General features: G+C 50.2%; 1 protein-coding gene and 1 non-coding gene across 2 annotated transcripts in view; one reads left to right on the top strand and one right to left on the bottom strand.

The window, feature by feature from the left end:
* SFRP1 (secreted frizzled related protein 1) overlaps window positions 1-18,912 on the top strand; it is a 47,181-nt gene that overhangs the window by 10,976 nt on the left and 17,293 nt on the right. The window lies entirely within an intron of this gene.
* Window positions 357-463, bottom strand: LOC112630841. Its single transcript, XR_003120974.1, has one exon. It is a non-coding gene; the product is annotated as a U6 spliceosomal RNA (small nuclear RNA).

The raw sequence follows: 18,912 nt of genomic DNA, 5'->3' as shown, positions 1-18,912 counted from the left end.
ACTGAAACCCCATCCCCATTACAAATTGAATATTAACTGGGTATGGTGGCACACACCTGTAGTCCCAGCTACTTGGGAGGCTGAGGTGGGAGGATTGCTTGAACCCAGGAATTTGAGGCTACAGTGAGCCATGATCACACCACTGTACTCCAGCCTGGGCAACAAAGCAGGACTCTGTCTCAAAAAAAAAAAAAAAAAATTGAGTAATTGGGATATCTACTACCTGAAATCCTGATCTTTATGTTGGAAATGTTCCAAATCTACTCTTCTAGGTAATTTGAAATATACAGTAAATGATCGTTAACTATAGTTGCCTAGCTGTGCTACTGAAGACTGTATCCTACATCTTATCCTTTGAAAATACAGAACACTTCACGAACTCACATGTTTTTCTTGCACGGTGGCCATGTGAATCTTCTCTGTATTGTTCCAGTTTTACCGTGTGTGCTACTGAAGTGAGCCCCTGTACCACTTTGCCATTGTAAAGCAGTGTTGAGTTGGATAGGACATCAGAGATCAGCCAGTCCATGCCCTCACCTTACTGACTGAAGGCAATAAGACAAAAAAAGTAAAGGAGTTAGGCATTCAATGACCCAGGAGCACTGTACCTGGAACCCTGTTACTGCCCACCAGCACTTCCCTGGCAGCCAGGCCAGATTGCACACCCTTGCTCCTTCCCATCCTCTCACACCCATCACAGTGGACAGTAGTTGAGGAGCTTCCTGGGCAGGGGCATCAGGTGCTCCTTTACCCTCAGGGTTTGTAGAATTTAAATGGACTGATGTCTGTGCCCAGCACACAGAAGGAGCTCAGCAATCAGTGGCTCCCTTATTGGTGGGAAAGCCGGCAGTGTAGCAGAATGGAAAGAACACGGGCTCTGGGCCAAACAGACTTGGATTAAATCCCAACCCATTAAGCTAAGCGACCACCAGAAAGTCTCGTAACCTCCCTCAGCCTGGCTCCTCATCAGCCAACTATGGATGAGAATTCCTACATGACTGTGTTGGGAGAATTGGATTTAATCAAGTGTGCACAGTTCCTGGAATACGGTGGCTGTTCAATCTGTAATAATTATTAAATCTTCTTATTGGAAAGAATTGTTTTAGGATGAAATTTAGCCCAGGAAGGAAAATTCTAGCACTAATGAAATCAGCTTGTTGGGGGAGAAGTTTTTTAGGAAGAAGAATGGAATATGCTAGTTAATTCTCTGGTTAACAGAGGATTCAACTGAAGAAGTGTTTTTAAAAACCCATTTTGAAGACCTTTAATAGCTTTAGGCTGCCGGGCGCGGTGGCTCATGCCTGTAATCCCAGCACTTTGGGAGGCCAAGGTGGGTGGATCACCTGAGGTCAGAAGTTCAAGATCAGCCTGGCCAAAATGGCAAAACCCCATCTCTACTAAAAATACAAAAGTTAGCTGGGGATGGTGGCAGGCGCCTGTAATCCCAGCTACTCAGGAGGCTGAGGCAGAAGAATCGCTTGAACCTAGAGACCAAGGTTGCAGTGAGTTGAGATTGCGCTGCTGCACTCCAGTCTGGACGACAGTGCGAAACTCTTTCTCAAAAGAAAAAAAAACCCCACAGAAAAACTGCTTTATGCAGCTTCAAGGTGCTGTAGTTAACAATAACAATAACAAACAACTCCCCCTCGGAAAGCCAAACCCTAACTAGAAGTTAGGAGATCTGGGTTTTAGTGAGATGACATCCTTATGTCAAGGTAAACCTGGAAGCCTCCAGACAGTGATGAGGGCTGAATGTGGGAGCTGTGACTGCCTGGTGTTCCAGGATAGGCCCACTGAAGTTTCATTTGTGTGTTTTTTAGAAACCCTGTACCTAACATGTTCTTCTTCTAATTTAGCAGGACTTATGTATGAGGGACTTCAGAGCCCCTTTGTGCTGTTTTACTTCCCTCTGTCCCCTTTTTTTTCCAGCAGTATCTCTGGGGCAGTTTTCCCTTCCCCAACCCCAATACTTGCCTTGTGATATTCACTTCCTTTAACCAAAAAATAGACTATGCATTATAAGGCGAATGAGCGTTTAAATATTGGTAAGTTTCATCCAGTTTTGCAGAAATGTGCTGGAAGCTCCAATCTCTGTGTGTGTGTGTGTGTGTGTGTGTTTAAGAAGAACAAATGGCCAAGGAAATGTCAGACCATTGGCCTGCCTCGACCTTAGGGCAGCCAATTAAACATGCGTTCGCTTTGGAAGGCTTCTCAAAGGCCTATAGATTGTGCTTGAAATCTTTGTTTAGTCTTTCAGGAACACTGTCACATGGATGATTTATCAAAGAAAGTTGTTTATCTGGCAGTAAAATAAACTCTGGGCCTGTTCAGACTAAGATTTCCCGTGAATTTTTACCAAGGTAAACACTACTAACTGGCAGGTTGCAAACTCCGTGTGAAAACCAGACACATACAATACATATTTGAACTATAGCTTTGCTGTGTAGGGGGTCTGGCCTGCCGCTCGTGCTTGTCACTCCCACCGTGCTCAGAGGACCTGGCACCGCAGTCTGTCTGTCTGGGCGACCAAGAAGAGGGACTTTGCCCCATCGTCAGTGTGTGCAGGAGCTGCCCCTGTAGCGTGAGCCTCCCTGGGTTTGAGTGCCTCTTACTGCTGGCACCTGGGGACTTCCTAATTCAGAGGGGGCAGGCTCAGGATGGTTCCCCTTCGCATCCCACAAATAGTTGGTGATGAGTTATGAGGACAGTGAACCAGACGCAGCAAGCTTAGGTTTCTTTGAAAATAGACATTTGTTGAACCACTTTGGCAGGGGCTGGACATGTTGACTGATTTGGGAGCCGGGACTAGGGCGTGGTGGTAGGGGGTGAAGTCATCTTCTGGATTCTGCTGAGTGTTAATGACAGTGGCAAAAAAAAAAAAATTTTGCTGCAGATGCTCCCCCAGTGTCTCTGGCTTTGCTAGTGGGTGGCTGTGGGAGACCCATTTGGGAATTAGGTAAGTTGAGTTCTGTGAGTGCCGCAGCACATATTTAAGTGAGGGGGTGGATGGACACATGAATGGTGATGATGGGGAAGAGATGAAATGAAGTCTTCCAGGTCTTTCCAGGGAAGGTACTGTAGTGATTTTTTTTTTTTTTTTGACAGCCTCTTGTTCTTGTCGCCCAGGCTGGCGTGCAGTGGTGTGATCTCGGCTCATTGCAACCTCTGCCTCCTGGGTTCAAGCATTTCTTCTGCCTCAGCCTCCCAAGTAGCTGGGATTACAGGCACCCACCACTACGCTCGGCTAACTTCTTTTCTTTTCTTTTCTTTTCTTTTTTGAGATGGAGTCTCTCTTTCTCATCTAGGCTGGAATGCAGTGTCGTGATCTCAGCTCACTGAAACCTCTGCCTCCTGGGTTCAAGCAATTCTCCTGCCTCAGCCTCCTGAGTAGCTGGGATTACAGGCGTGCGCCACCATGCCTGGCTAATTTTTGTATTTTTAGTAGAGACAGGGTTTCACCATGTTGGCCAGGCTGGTCTCGAACTCCTGACCTCATGATCCGCCCACCTTGGCCTCCCAAAGTGCTGGGATTCCAGGCGTGAGCCACTGCACCGGCCTGTAGTGAATGATAGTGGTTTTTTCAGGGAGACTGCTGGATTATAAACTGCTTGTTCTTACAGTCCCAGCCAGCCCCAGATGCTGGAGTTTCTGTGTCCCACTAGCCTTGGGGTTCTTCCTGCAGGGCTGAGTTTAAGATGGTTGTGGGTAGCTCCCATAACTCATGCTGCACCCTGGGTCCTTCTCATCTCAACTCCTCAAAGGGGCAGGAGCAAGAACTGGGGACTCCTGAGAGAAGGTGACATTTGTGTCTGTTTGGGCTTTTGGGGTTGGGATCTCGGTGCATGTGCAGAGCTTCCATATAGATGTTTGAGTCTTGAATGTAAAAGGTGTTGGTCTGTTAGGTTTGGGGGGCTGTGAGCCTGAGAGCTGAGGTTATTTGACAGTTCTTAGGGACTGATGTGCAGGTAATAGATGCTTACTGACTTGCATATATTTGAAGGCATAAAAGAGGTATTTTCTGTAGGGCAGGAATTAAGGGAAATCATTTACAAATTCTGAAAGGATGTCTGTGAGTTGTAAAGAGGTGCCAAAATAGTACTTTGGCAGTGGGGAGAAAACGAGAAACCAGCTTCCCTAAATGATGTTCTTTCTCATTCAGGCAGGATTATGAGGGGGATTTTCTCTCTCTTGTTTTCTCTAGCCCTTCCATCAGCTTTCTCCGCAGGACATTTCCTTTTGGGACTACCTCAGATGTGTTCTCTTCTCTTTGTGAGCTCTTTGAAAATTATTTCACACTGGCGTCTTCCGCAACGGATGCATTCAGCTTTGGGGAATGGCTTATGGCTGAAGGAAATCCCCAACTGTATGTCGGTGGCACCAGAGCTAGAAACAAGCCTGGATAAGCACTTTAAACCCTGAGAACAGCTGGTGCCTGGAGAGCGCATTCCCTCCTGCGGTACTCCATAGGGTGGCCGTGCCAGCCCGCTGTGCTTGCCTCTCAGGCTCATAGACAGCCTGGGCACCCTCCACTTTTCCTTTGGTCTCAGCACCATATGGAGGACCCTGTTCTTGCCCTCAACATATTTAAGAATCTGGAGGCCAAGTGTGGTGGCTCACGCCCGTAATCCCAGTGCTTTGGGAGGCTGAGGCAGGAAGATTGAGCCCAGGAGTTCAAGACCCTGTCTCTACAAAAAATAAAAAAATAGCCAGATGTGGTGGCACATTGTGTTCCCAGCTACTTGGTGGGACGTGCGTTTGAGCCTGCGAGGTCGAGGTTGCAGTGAGCTGTGTTCAGGACACTGCACTCCAGCCTGGGTCTGAAACAGGGCGAGACCTTGTCTCAAAACAGAAACAAAAACAAACCCCCCCACAAAACCCCCAAGAATCTGGTGGGTGAGACAGGCCTTTGCCATGCTTGTTTGTCTCTGTTCTTTGTATCTTCAGATGCCTTTGTGTGTAGTTCTAGCTCTCAGGCCTGAAGGAGGCAGGGGTGTTCGGTGGGGCCTGGAGAAATTCAGGGAAGTTTCTTGGAGGAGATGAGGATCTAACTGTCAGGCTGAAGATTAATGGAGAAAGTAGAGGAGGGCATTCCTGGTGTCAGGAGACGAGGACAGGGAAAGGGAGTTAAGACTCAAAGCAAGTAGTAATTCTTCAATTGATGAAACCTAAGCTGGTACATAAATACAGAGGAGAATGTTGGTTTGTCATTTGTCAGTTATAACAACTCACTCCCCATTCTGTGTTCTGGTTAGCCCTGGCCCACAGCGTGGGGACTCAAAGGCTGGATCGAGGTATGGGAGGGGGAGTTGCTTCTTCCGATTTGCAGCTGTCTGTGTACCCAGCTCAAAGGGTGACGAGGTCCCAGCAAGGCTGCACCTGCTCCTGTGGTGCAGCAGTTGGAATGAATGGCCCATGTGTTTCAGGGTTCCCTCGTGGTTGTGGCCATGGGCCCGAGTCAGAGATGACACCCAGGGAGTGCATAGCTGCGAGGGGAAGGAGTTCAGTCAGGTAAGTACTTGTTGTCAGCCCTGGGCAAGGTGCTGAGAAGTGCACAGGCAAGATTGGAGCCTTGAGAGCGGCCTCTCATCTCCATGTAATCCGCAGCCACTGCTTCCACTTACAGGATGCAGGGCTGGCTGGAAAGAGTTCTGACCTTTGTTCTGAGATGTAGAGGCACTAGAAGCCAAGATGTCCGCACAGTGCCAAATGCCAGCCGGCACCCAAACTCTCCGGTTACAGGGTCTTTACTCTTAACACACATTCATTTAAAAACAGGCTCATGATGTGTGTTTGTGCATGTGTTTTCTTTTGAAAATCTAACCACCTGCAGAAGGTGTGCACTCTTGCAGAGATAATTCAACAATCGTTGGGCTTTTACTGAGTCCTGCTTAGTCTATACCACATCTGTTGACTAGAATCCACATCCAAAAAGATTTTAGCTGTGTAAACAGAAGTGTTGATATCATTTCTTCCCAGGGCTTGGGAAGAGGGAAGTCTCCATAATTGTATTAGTTTGTTCTCACAGGCTATAAAGATACTACACCATTCTGGATACTTTATAAAGAAAAGAGGCTTAATTGACTCACAGGTCCACATGGCTGGGGAGACCTCAGGAAACTTACAGCCATGGCATAAGGGGGAGCAGGCACGTTCTACATGGCAGCAGGTGAGAGTGTGTAAAGGAAGTGAAGGGGGAAGAACCCCTTATAAAACCATCAGCTCTTGTGAGAACTCACTCACTATCATGAGAACAGCATGGGGGAAACTGTCCCTGTGATCCAGTCACCTCCCACCAAGTCTCTCCCTCAACACCTGGGGATTATAGTTCAAGAAGAGATTTGGGTGGGGACACAAATCCTAACCATATCAATAATCAGAGCCAAAAGGGGCTGCTATGGGGTCCTTGCTGCAAAGAATTCTGCAGCCGTCTCCTCCCTCCAAGTGCTCTGAACCCAAGTTAAGCCCTGGGTAAGGAAGGTGAAAACTCTGTTGGCCATAGATAGCTTTTACCTGCACACCTGAGTCCAGGAGCGGAGGTTTTTAATGGTGTAATTCTGCCTGGGGTGTGTTGCCTTTGAAGTGTGTTATGAGTGTGAAGCCCCGCAGTGAGCCTCGGGCTGGCCAGACAGGGGCTGGTGAGTTTTGGAGGAGAGGTTGAGGGTGTCTGTATTGAGGGGCCCCTGGCCACACTGGGGTACCTTGCTGTCTGCACTCCTGGGGCCTGTTTGAGGCAGAAGCTTTGGGTTTGTCACAGGCTTCGCCAAGGTGCCTCTGTCCATGCTCCAGCCCTGGCTCACAGTGCCTTTGTGCTGCTCCTCATGGTGTTTCCTGCCTCAGGGAGGAAACGCCTGGATTAACCTAATCTCATGTTAGTGTCACAGACCCAGTCAAGGCTAATTGCATGGTATGCGTGCTAGGCTCCACGCTGGTGAGTGTCCAGAAAATGGTCATGGGGTGTGACTGGGAAGCAGTTCTACTCTGCCAGGACTTACCATCTAGAGGAGGTCAGGAGATGCAGAGATGCCTGTGATAGAGAAGAGCTGGGAGCCACGGGAGCATAGAGCAGGGAGCTGGTCTTCAAGGAAATGAGAAAGGGGAGCTGCAGAGATGAGAGACCCTGTGCTGTCCTCCATGGACCTGGTAGGCATTTGTCCTCCATGGACCTGGTAGGCATTTGTCAGGCAGCAAAGGTGGGCCTAGGAAGATAATCCCAGCGGAGATCAGACCAGGAGCTGCGACGCTGCACTGGGGAGTGGTGCATCTTTTTGTGGTTAGCTTATCAGGCTGTGGTGGCGAGTGTCTAGAAATGATGACAAAACAGGCAAAAGACAGCTTGTGCAGCTATCTGACTGCTTTCTTACAGAATGGAGATTCGGCCTTGTTGGCAACACAGAGACACTGGGAACCTATTTTAAAACATGACTGTCTTATATCTTTAAAAAAGACCTCAAAAAAAAAAAAAAAAAAAAAAAAAGAGAAGAGGAGGAAGAGGAGGACAAGAAGAGGGAGACCTCATTAATCAAATAATGAAGTCCTAATGGCAGAACTGCAGACACCAGTGGTGAGACGTTTTGGACAGGGAGCCTCTGAGTGAGGGTGGGAGGGAGAGAGGAGCCCTGGAGCCATGTCCCTGAGGAGAGGGCTCAGGGTGGTGCCTGTTGGGTCTGGGCCTGCTCAGGGCCACCCACTTGAAGGAGCCCTCGGGAGGTGGCTGATGAGGTCAGCACAGCTGCCCTGGCCGTCAGGGAAGGGGCCATCTGCAGCGGTCAGTGCCCCGGGACACCTGCGTTCTGCGTGTGCAGAGTGGGAGCCAGAACCTGTAATCAACTCATACTTGGGTCACCGCAGGACTGGCCATTACCAAGAGCAGTTGTCATTAGGACCCATAAATGGCCCTGACTTTTCTTTCCAGACCTTGTTATTGATCAGGGGCAGGAGGCACAGTGCCTCCGGAGCCAGCCCTAAAGCATTGCACTGGGAATGGCATTCATGAGGGCCTGTGGGGCTGGGTTAGCCCAGGTGTCTGGAGTTTCCCTGAAAGAGGGAGGCAGGAGAGGCTGCAGTGACAATAAGGGACAAGGGGAGGTGCGTGTGTGGTATGTGTGTGTTTATGCCTCTGTGCACATGGGGCTATGTCTGCGAGATGTAGGTGTCTGTTGATGCCTGTGTATAGCCGGGGGACACAAGGGATCACCTGCTGTGCACACATGTGTGTTTGTGTCTGTGTTTGCCTGTGTATGGGTCAATCTGTGAAGTGTGGGTGTAGACAGATGTGGGTAGTGTGTGGGGTGATGGGCTGTGTACATGTGCCCTCCTGCGCGTCTGTCTGTGTGTGCATAGCACATCTGCCTGGTGAGCCTGGCTGTGCCGGGCAGCTGCCTTTTCCAGCTGATCTGACCTTCCCAGGGACTTGGTCTCCACTGGTGAGGCCCGAGGCTCACTTCGTCCCCCAGCACTTGAGAGAGACACTGTCTGGAACATGCTGCTAATCCACCATCCTCCAGAAGAGTTTCTGAGAAGCCCAGGAGGGATTTCTCTGCAGTGATGCCATTATACAAACTGAGTGCCATCTTTGTAAGTTTGGGGAACACTCCTATGGTCTTGGTATTTTGTTTATTACTTTGAGTGCCAAATAGACCTCTTTTGTTTAAGTTTCAGTGTTGGCAGCAAGTCCATTTAGAACTGCTGGTTCTCCGGGCAGGAGTCACTTCCTTAGCTGATTCCAGCGGTTAGCAGGGATTAGCATAAAGGCTGTGCTGTAATGCCTAGGATTTAAAGAGTGCATTGGAAAGAACATTTGTAGCCTTAGGAGTTGTACAGGTGTGAGCCCAGTGCCTGGTTCTACCACCTACTGTGTCAGCACCCGCAAGTCACCAAAGCACTCAGTGGCTCAGTTTACCCACTTGTTAAAAAACAAAAACAAAGACTTGCGTTAGAAGATAAAATATGGGGTAAGAAAAAAAAATAACACAAGTTCTGGAGTCCTGGCACCTAGTTTCTGCACTGCTACTGAACTGTTTGTGACTTTGGCCAGTCAGCTCAAATCTCCGAGCCTGTTTCCTTAGGCGCGTTGAAGGGGTCACCATAGGTGATCTGTGATCTCCTCCAGCTCTGCAGTTGGGTGGTTTTGTTCTGTGGCAAAAACTCTGTGACTTGCTCTCTAGGTGTAAAATCTTGGTTGGCACCTCCTGCTCCCCAGGCAAGGCCCCTGGGAACACTGGCCTTCACCTTGAGTGCATGGGGAAGAGGAGCCTCTATGTGCCTGAGAGGGTGAAGCAGATGGAAACTGAGTTGGACGAATTCATTGAAGGGTAGAGTTGGTGCAGTGGAGGGCATAGGACCACTGCAAAGGGCAGTGCATTGTATAAACTGTGGATCAGTGGTCTCTGACCAGGGCTGGGAGCTGCTGGACATCGTGGTCCCAGTGCCATCTTCTTGGGCTGGTCCCCGCATTTGCAGCCTCTCTCCTGAATGTGTCTCTGTGCTGCTGCTGCTTCCCGTGTTCTCAGAAACCCAGCGACGGACGTCATAGGAGCCCCTTCCACTGCATAGGGTAGGAGAGAGCCTCCTTTGGGGAAGCAGTTTGGAAGCAGTTACTTTCTAAAACTCAGAACTGAGTTTTCATTCCTGCCCACAATTTACTAGTCACATGGCTTTGGCCAAAGGCAGTGCGTGGAACCACAGTTTTCTCATTTGCCGAATGATGGCCATCATGCATCCCCCACAGAGCTGGTGTGTATGGAAGAGTCTTGGAAACTACAAAGTGCAATGTAGTTTTTATTTATTGGACAGGGTCTCTGTTGCCCAGGCTGGACTGCAGTGGCACAATCATAGCTCATTGCAGCCTCGAACTTCTGGGCTCAAGCAATCTTTCTGCCTCTGCCTCCCAAGTACAGGGACTACAGGTGCATACCACAACGCGTGGCTAATTTTTATTTTTATTTTATTTTTTTGGAGACAGAGTCTCACTCTGTCATCCAGGCTGGAGTGTGATGGTGTGATCTCGGCTCACTACAACCTCTGCCTCCCGGGTTCAAGTGATTCTCCTGCCTCAGCCTCCTGAGTAGCTGGGATTACAGGCACCCACCACCACACCTGGCTAATTTTTGTATTTTTAGTAGAGACAGGGTTTCACCATGTTGGCCAGGCTGGTCTTGAACTCCTGACCGCAGGTGATCCACCTGCCTCAGCCTCCCAAAGTGCTGAGATTACAGGCATGAGCCTCTGTGCCCTGCCAAATTTTTAATTTTTTAAAAATAGAAACGGGGTCTCGCTATGTTGCCCAGGCTGGTGTTGAACTCCTGGCCTCAAGTTATCCTCCTGCCTATAGGCATGAGCTACCATGTCCAGTGTACAAAGTGCAGTTCTCCTCTAACTCGTCATTCACCCCGTGGCGGCCAGTCCCAGCTGCCCTCTCACAGCTCCGTGTGGCATCCCTGGAAGGGCTTCCTGTTTATGTGAAGGCTGTCAGGACGCCCTGGTCCCTTCCCTTAAAGCATTTGTGACACATGCTGCACTTTCCTTAAACCATAGCAGGTGAATGCATTTTATAGATATACCAAATTGAAGCCAGGATAGTAAAGGTAATGTATTTCTCAGAGAAGTTTAAAAAGAACTTCAGAGGTTATTATAATACACACCGATCTATCCGCTCACCTTCTCTGTGGACCCACAGGGAGAGCAAATATTAGCTGAAGACCCTGAGATTGAAAGCATTAAATCAGAGAGGATGCTTGAAAAATCCAGGCTTGAGATGTAGAGTCAGGCTCACCCCCAAAGAGGGAACGGAGCCCACAGCAGGCCCTGGTACAGGTGGGATGGATGCATCGGGGCCACCAGCCTGCAGTGGCACGTGACCTGGTGCTCTAACCCACCCTCCATGCTGTTCCTCTGAGCTGATGCCAGCATTTAGGATGAGCACTCAGCATCGCTTCAGCCATGGCGGCCGATGGCAGAGATTTTGTGTAAGAGGAACTGTGAACTGAGAGAAAACGAGCTGGCACGCCTGTCATTCCTAGACATTTCCCACTTTCTCGGGGCCTGGCCATTCTCTTCCCCATATTCCCCCTTCAAATGGACAAGCCCATGTGTTTCAGGATGTCCACCTCTTAGGACTGCAGGTGTCAGGAGGAAAACAGATGTGAGGGCCAAGGCTGTGCCGTCCAGCAAAGGGAACACTCCTGTGTGGCACCGGCAGAACTGGGCTTGAGGAAATGAAACTTTGTTCCGTAGAGGGGCGGACTGCCTTGTTCCGTGGTAGGGTCCCACTGTGGAAGTTATTCAGAGACCTGGCGGCCTTTTAGCTGCGATACCTGGAGGCCTGCACTGGACAGGAAGCCAGAGGCATGACCTACAGGACTCTTTCAGCCCTTCAGATGCCACGCTTAGGGCACTCACTGTGTGCTTTCTGGCTCGTGACTTCTCCCCAGCAGTTGGCTGTGTTGGTGGGTGAACCTTTCTTCTGGTGGAGTGTAAGATGATCTTCCTGAGGAGGGTGGAGGAGCCAACTAGGGACCCCATCTCTTTAGGTCACCAGCAGTGTACGAATCCCACCCTTGAAATTAGTTCCTAGCTGCCCCCGATCTCGTGTGTGGACCCACTCTTCAGTGAAGAAAGGGATGACGCCAGAGTATGTAAAGACGGAATCCTGGAGTCATTCCACGTTGCGTGTCTTGGAGAGGAAGGCCAGATGGCCTGGAGCATTCTAGTGGCCGTGACTCTTTGGGAACGGACCTCCAGTTGCCAGCAAGGAGGCCCCGTGGACGTGGAATGAAGTCCAGGCTCGGGGCTGAATCCCCTCCCCCTGCCCCTGCTTCTTTCATCCAAGGAGGAGCCACCGGCCCCATACTCCCTCTGCCTCCTTTGGTGTCGATTTTCCTGGTGACTTTGGAAAACAAATCCTTTTTTGCCTTCACAGTTGTGTCCGCGTGTGTGTGCAGCGGGGGAGGCAGTGGGAAGGTTGAATGGGAACCGCCCCTGCCTCGGAACAGGAGTAGAATCCATGTATTGTGTTGGGTTTTCCCTGTGACTGACAGCTCTTTGCCCGGAGCCTTCTTCGCTTACAGACTTAATGTATCTCCTGGCAGGTTTCCTTGTTTTGGATGATTACTCGAAGTCGGGAACAGGCAAGCCCAGGGAGGAACACAGAGCGTTTCTCTCTCTTGGGTTCATCGTCCCCATCCCTGTCCCCCCATTCCCGATGCTCTTTGGGAGTGGGGTGGTGCCAGGAATCAGGTCTGGGCCAGCTGGAAACTCTGCGCTTCTAACTTACCCACCCACGCCCTCCCCCTGCCTGGTTCCATAGAATGAGGACCCTGAGTTGGAGTGGAAACGTTGCCTGTGCCTCCTCTGGAGCCCTCAGCCTGAGAGTTCCTGGGGACTCACACCCCAAAACTCCACACAGAACACCAAAGGGTGGCCACTTCCAAGGCGGCTGGGAGGGATCATTGGCATTCTTGACCCCAGCCTGGACCTGGCCATCCCATCCGGTGGAGCCTCCATTCTGCTTGAGCTAACTGAGCACGCCTGTCTGTCCTAGGTCCCTGCCTCACCCCAGAATGCTCTTCAGAGGAGGCAGGGCAGGGGCACTCCCTGGCACTCGCAGGGGTTCAGTGCTTCCTGAGTTGGAAGGGCTGGAGGGCTGGGCCACAGCCCGGCTGTTGTATCTGACTATGGTCCTGGGATGAGTGCGGCCAGGCGGGCTGACCTCAGGGTCCCTGGCTCCCGGCTTTCCTGCCTCACTGCAGCTGCATTTCTGTCAGGAAATGACTTATCTGATAGTAAGCTGGGGCTGCACTTCTTCAGCCTATAGTGGGGCTTAGTTCTCTAGTTTTTGGCATTTTGTTCTGGCAGGGAAGTGGGGAGCGACTTGCTTGCATTTGTGGAAGAAAGGAGGGAGGCCGATTGAGCCTGTGGGGCTGGAACCTGAGGGGCTGGGACGTCACCCTTCCAGAAATGTGTGCCTGAAGGGAATAGTGTGTGGGGAATGAGGGGCAGGGGACAGCAGTGGCTCCAGGGAGTCGGGAGTCCTGGTTCTGGTGCAAGCTCAGATGGTGACGGCTGAGGGGCTGGGGGCCTCATTTTCTCTCTGGGCCTTAGTTTTCTGATCGGTAAAATGAGACTTTGGTTAGATAGCCTCTTAAATCCCATTGTGCTTTAATATTCTGTGCAGTTATATGTGAAGTTCGTGTTCCTTAAACACTCATGTGCCACAAAGCACAATTTGTCTTCAGAGGAAATCTCACCTGGAACTCCATTGTGGAAAACCAGGCAGCATAGGCCACCAGGTTGGAAGCAGAGGGGACTAAATGTCAGGCTGGCTTGGCCTACACTTACTCTTGGGGTGCATCTGTGGGACATAGGGAAGAGTGAGTGTCTGACCTCAGGGAAGAAGGGCAGAGTGAACTCAATGAGACACTGAATCTGTACTTTCTGCCTGGACTGGAGCATTGGCCCTGGCCTCACAGCCTGGGGGTACGCATGATGGCAGGCCATGTCAGCCTGCCAGCCTGCACTTGCCTGCACTTTCTAGCTGCTCCCAGAGGCTTTGCCTCTGCCTCACCCCAGAGTGCTCTTCAGAGGAGGCAAGGGAGACCCCTCCCCCTATGCCACCCTCCCTGGGCTCTGTAGAGTGAGCAGGTGTGGTCCTGCAGGCTGGGCTCTGTGGAGTGAGCAGGTGCAGTCCCTGCAGGTCACTTCATTTGCTGCCGCCCTGAGCGGCTGTCCTGGCTGCTGTCAGCCATGCTGGAGGTCCCTGGCTATTTGCAGCCCAGCGTCTCCTGAGTGGTAGCTCCATTGCCAGCCTGAGGGTCCCTGTGGCACTTTCAGCCATCACAGTGCCGCCAGAGCATTGTCCCCAGCGCATGAGTGGGGTTCGCTGTGGGAGGGGCCCTCCGGCAATGTTCTCCGGGCCCTGGTGTGTCCCAGCCTCTAGTGAAAGAGCTCTTCAGTGTGTTTACCCAGCACTTTCTTCCCACAGTTGTGGCTGGTTTCCATAATAGCCACTGTGCTGCACCTGGAGCTGCCGTTCTCCTCCTCCTCTTCCATTTGAGTCTGGGCTAATGAACCAGATTCTTTCTTACTATTCTTGGATTATCTAGCTTCCCATCCTCACTCAGTGATGAGGCTCCGGTCAGCCACTCTAGATGTGCCTGCCTAGGTTTGGATCCTACTTGCTGACAGTCTTTAAGTTTGCCATGGCAAACAGGTAATGCTGGTGGGGCTGTAGGCAGTCCCCTAGAGGGTCCCCTGACCCAGCTAGGACACCTTGTGTACAGCAGTAGGTTGGATGGAACAGTCAGGCTGAGCAAAGGAAGAAGCTCTAATGAACTCTTTGTATTAGCCCAACTCATCAATAGATACAAGAAAATTGGAGGAGTTTGGCCAGGCATGGTGGCTCACACCTGTAATCCCAGCACTTTGGGAGGCCGAGGCGGGTGGATCACCTGAGGTCAGGAGTTAGAGACCAGCCTGACCAACATGGCGAAACCCTGTCTCTACTAAAAATACAAAAATTAGGCAGATGTGGTGGTGGGTGCCTGTAATCCCAGCTACTCTCGGGAGGCTGAGGCAGGAGAATCACTTGAACCTGGGAGGCAGAGGTTACAGTGAGCCGATTTTGTGCAACTGCACTCCAGCCTGGGTGACAGAGTGAAACTCTGTCTCAGAAAAAAAAAAAAAAAAGAAAAGAAAGTTGGAGGAGTTTAAGTTTTTTTCTTTTAGTTTCTGTAAAAATAGCGTTGATCTGAATGATTTTTACAAGTTTAGCTGCTGACTTTGGCCTGATCTTCTGATCACTTCATTGGATTGTCTTTAAGTAAATCTTGAGCATGGCTGAAACAGCAATCGGGGGCCTGCACGTTTTCTGTCTAGATGGCCTTATGGGGTTTCTTACCTGGCCACCAGGTCTGTCTAATGCAGAGACCGTGACCTATTCGTGGGACAAGGCCTAAAGATCACCCTACTCCCATTCTATGGGAGGCACACACACTCTGAAGGGGACTCGGAGGAGGAGATAGATGTGACACCTACCTGGTGGTCTAATTCTGACACTTGTCAGGGAAAAGTACTTTTTACTGTAGCAAAGGGAAGGAAAAACAAAGACATGACTGACTTGAAACTTAATAAAGAAAGATATTGAAATCTACATCTAGAAAGAAAAGAAGAAACAGGATGGAGAGTCATGTCGTCCAAGGTCATGTAATAAAAGCAAGAATCTAAATTCAGCAGTGCTCTTATCTGTGAGATACATTGGAATCTTCATTCTTTTGGAGTGGAATGAAGAAGAATGAGATTGTAGATCGCCACAGAGAGCTTCTTGAAAGAACATAGGGAAATGAATCAAAATTTCTAAAGCTGGAGTTATTTTGGCCCGATCAGTGTAAAAAAACTTTCTTTGCATGTCTCTGGCTTTTCCTGCAAGCAGGGCAGTACTTTAAAATTGGACAGAAAGCTAGGAAAATAATAAATGAATGGATGAATAAAGTATAGATAATCATGTATATAACTCTGTACATATATTTGTGTATATAATTTATTTTTGAATATTTAGTTTCAAAAAGACAATGTATTCACATTGTATAAAATAAAAAATGTCCAAATAATGCAGAATTAAAAGTAAGAGGAACATGTTGCCATGTTCAAAATGCTTTCCCATGCTTGAGTTTATTTTTATTTTATTTTAAAATTTATTAATTTATTTCTATTTCAGATTTCCAAACAAGCATTTTTTTTCTTTTGTGTTTTTGGAGGCAGGGTCTTGTTCTCCCTCCCAGATTGGAGTGCAGTGGCACAATCATAGCCTGACCTCCTGGGCTCAAGCAGTCCTCCCACCTCAGCCTTCTGAGTAGCTGGGACTACAGACCCACACGACCAAACCCGACTAGTTAAAAAAAAATGCAGAGACTGAGTCTTGCTATGTTGCCCAGGCTGGTCTCAAACTCCTGGGCTCAAGCTATCCCCCTACCTTGGCCTCCCAGAGTGTTGGGATTATAGGCCTGAGTCACCCTGCATGGCCAAAACCTAATTTTTAACATTACAAAACACAGAGTTACAAGGTGCACACATCTGAACACTTTGGGTGAGAGTCCCTTTGCCATGCAGGCAAACCAGGGACAGTGAGAGGCAGATGTGGGAAGCAACCAACCAGCTACCCAAAAGGCCCTTAGCAACCCAGTCCTATAGGGTGATGAGAGGAATGGAGGGGCCACCTCTTACGTCCCTGGCCCTGAGTGCTCTGAAGGTCTCCAGCAGTCTTGTGAATTGTCTTAGCAGCTAATTTCAAGCTCTACATACAAATGAGGACCCTTTGAAAGCTGTTTATTTGTTGACCATGAGGCACGACATACGCATTTGCCAGAGGTGCTCTGGGCAAATCATGGTCAGGGTAGGTGAGAACACCAGAGAGCGGTCAGCAAGGTTGGAAGGGGATCCTAGATTTTGAGACTGTGCCTTTCCCAGTTGGCCATGTATATGAAATTCATCACCCCGTAGGCTGTGGGGGTTTCCCCTGCACACAGCATGCAGCTCCTCAGGTTACTGATCGTGCTCAGCCAGGGTGTGTGCGGTATGCGAGGGATGGCTTCACAGTGAGCCCTCAGTCAATGACGGATTGACCCTGTGACTGTTGTTTATATTATGCCCCTTTAGACACATCCATCCACAAGAGACAGGAGCCACAACGGTGCTTGGATAGCTCCTGAGGACTGACTAGCTGCCTCTGCATCCTCAATGTGTCTGAACTCTTTGGATGGCAGCCGTGAGCTGAACCCTTCTGTGCTCTGAAGGGACTTTGCCTCTAGCTATGGGTGTGTGCAAGCTGACATTTGTCTTTTATTTTCCCCTGTCTGTGGCTGCAACATCAATCCCCCAACGCTGAGGGAGTGAGGGGCACTGCACTCCCACTCCACTGGCAAATCCTTGAAGGGCCTGCCCGGCCCACTGGATGTGTCCAGCTGCGTAACAGGGCAAAGCTTGCTGGTGAAGGCTGGTGAGGTGGGCTGTGATAGCAGCCCTGATGCACGCTGGAGGCTTTGGGGAGAAGGTGCAGTAGAGAGGACTCCCACTCCCTCCCTGCAGGGGGTGGAAGGCCACAAATGAGGTAGGAGCATTTGGCAGGCGGCAAGAGAGGCAGGAAAAGGAAATAGAGGAGAGGGAGCTGTATACATTAGAGGTGGTCATGCCTGCTGGGAGCTCATGGGCCTGTCCCATGGGACTCAGCCTTGGCCCCCAAACCTGGATGTTGACTGTCTTCAGTAGGAAGGGAAGCATGGTCCCTGGAGAGTACTTGGAACATTAAAAGAATCTGTCCGTTGTGGAGCCACTTGGTAGAGATACTTAGAAAGCACTTGCCTTCTGCATGCTAGGGGCGCATCTGGGAGTTGGGGAAGGTGTTCCAGATTGCGGGCTGAGCGCTCGTTCCTGCAAAGCTCTGTCTCTGTGTGCCCCGAGTCTTGGCCCATCTAGTAGCCTTCTGTGGTCTCCTCTAGGGCCGGGGCTGTTTGTGCCTCTGTGGGTGCTAATTTGGCCCCGTGGGTCAGCAGCCCCTGCTGCCATGGGAAAGCTTTTCATTTGTTTCTTCTCAAGAAATGGCTTCCTGAAGAAGCAGAAAGGTCGTGCAGAGTCAGGGTCTTACGGGATTTTATTGCCGCTTGCTCCCTTCAGCTCTCAGAACCTCTGCCTTGTGACTTGTGTGTAGGCTCCGGATGGGTTGAGAGGAAGGAAAGACCCAGGGAGGGTTCGGGGACCTGGAAGCAGGAGTCAGGGCATTCAGCTTGAGGTCGATGCCACCTGGCTGCCCTGAATGCATGCCAGCGGAGTAGGGCAGGGAGTGCAAAGTCTAGAAAACAGAGGTAAGGCAGGCTTTGAGATAGGACTGGGTGCCGATTCCTCTTAACTTTTTAGATTCTTGGCTTCAGCCAGACCTGTCTCAGGCCAAGACACTTTTCAGCTTTGAGAGGCCAGCGTTCCTCTGCATCCTGTTTGGTGTATGTTGCCATCTCACTGGATGATTGTGTGCCTCTGGCAGGGCTTTGCTGCACTGCCCCCCGACCCTCCACCCCACAAAGGAAAACTGTATGAGCTCTGTCAGCCCTCCCCCTGCACCCCCCCCGGGGTTGGGAGGGAAGCCCGGTGCTGCCCATCTTATGCTGGGGAAGGTGTGCGACTTGGGCCCAGGCTCAGACTGGACCTCATGCCCACCAAGGGCTGGAGTCGGAGCAGGCTGCCAGGGTGCCTCTGTCTTCAAGCCTTCCTGCTGTTGACATAAAGCCTAGAAAGCTGAAAAAAAGAAAGAGACTATTCAGGTATAGAAAGTTGGATAAATAGGTGGAGTCAGAAATGGGAATAAGCAAGAACCTTGAACTGTGATTGTGACACTATCAGGTCCAGAGAGATGAGGCCTCTATTTTTGCGTTGGAGAGAATCGTGTGATGGCGAGGATGAAGGATTTTGGACATAGGCATTTTTTGTGCTTTCTTAGCTTTGTATTTTGGAGCTGTCTATGATGGATCAGAGGGATGTTTCCCTCTCTAAATCCCTTTATGCGTAGAAAGCTCTTGGAGGGAAAAGGGGCCAGTGAGACCCTTCTCTGCCCCTAGGCCTGAAAAGCAGCTATCCCCAGTAGAAAGGGGACCCCCAAGACAGAGGCCTCCTGTTCTGCATATGTGGTTCATTTTGCCTCTGATAGTATTTATATGTTGTGAGCCAGGCTTCTGGGATCAAAGTCCAGCTCCGCCATGGACTAGTTGTGGGACTTGAACCTTTCTGTCCCGGTGTCTTCATCTAGAAACTGGATGTCATTATTGGAGTATCTGCCTTCTAGGCTGTTAGAGGTGTCCTGGAGTGCGTCTACTGATAGGTGTATAGACCAGACCCCGGCCTGGGCGAGCACTCAGTGACCACTGGCTCTTGCTG

Source organism: Theropithecus gelada, chromosome 8 (assembly GCF_003255815.1).
Source record: "Theropithecus gelada isolate Dixy chromosome 8, Tgel_1.0, whole genome shotgun sequence".
Lineage (NCBI taxonomy): Eukaryota > Metazoa > Chordata > Mammalia > Primates > Cercopithecidae > Theropithecus > Theropithecus gelada.
This window is presented reverse-complemented; position numbering and strand designations above follow the sequence as displayed.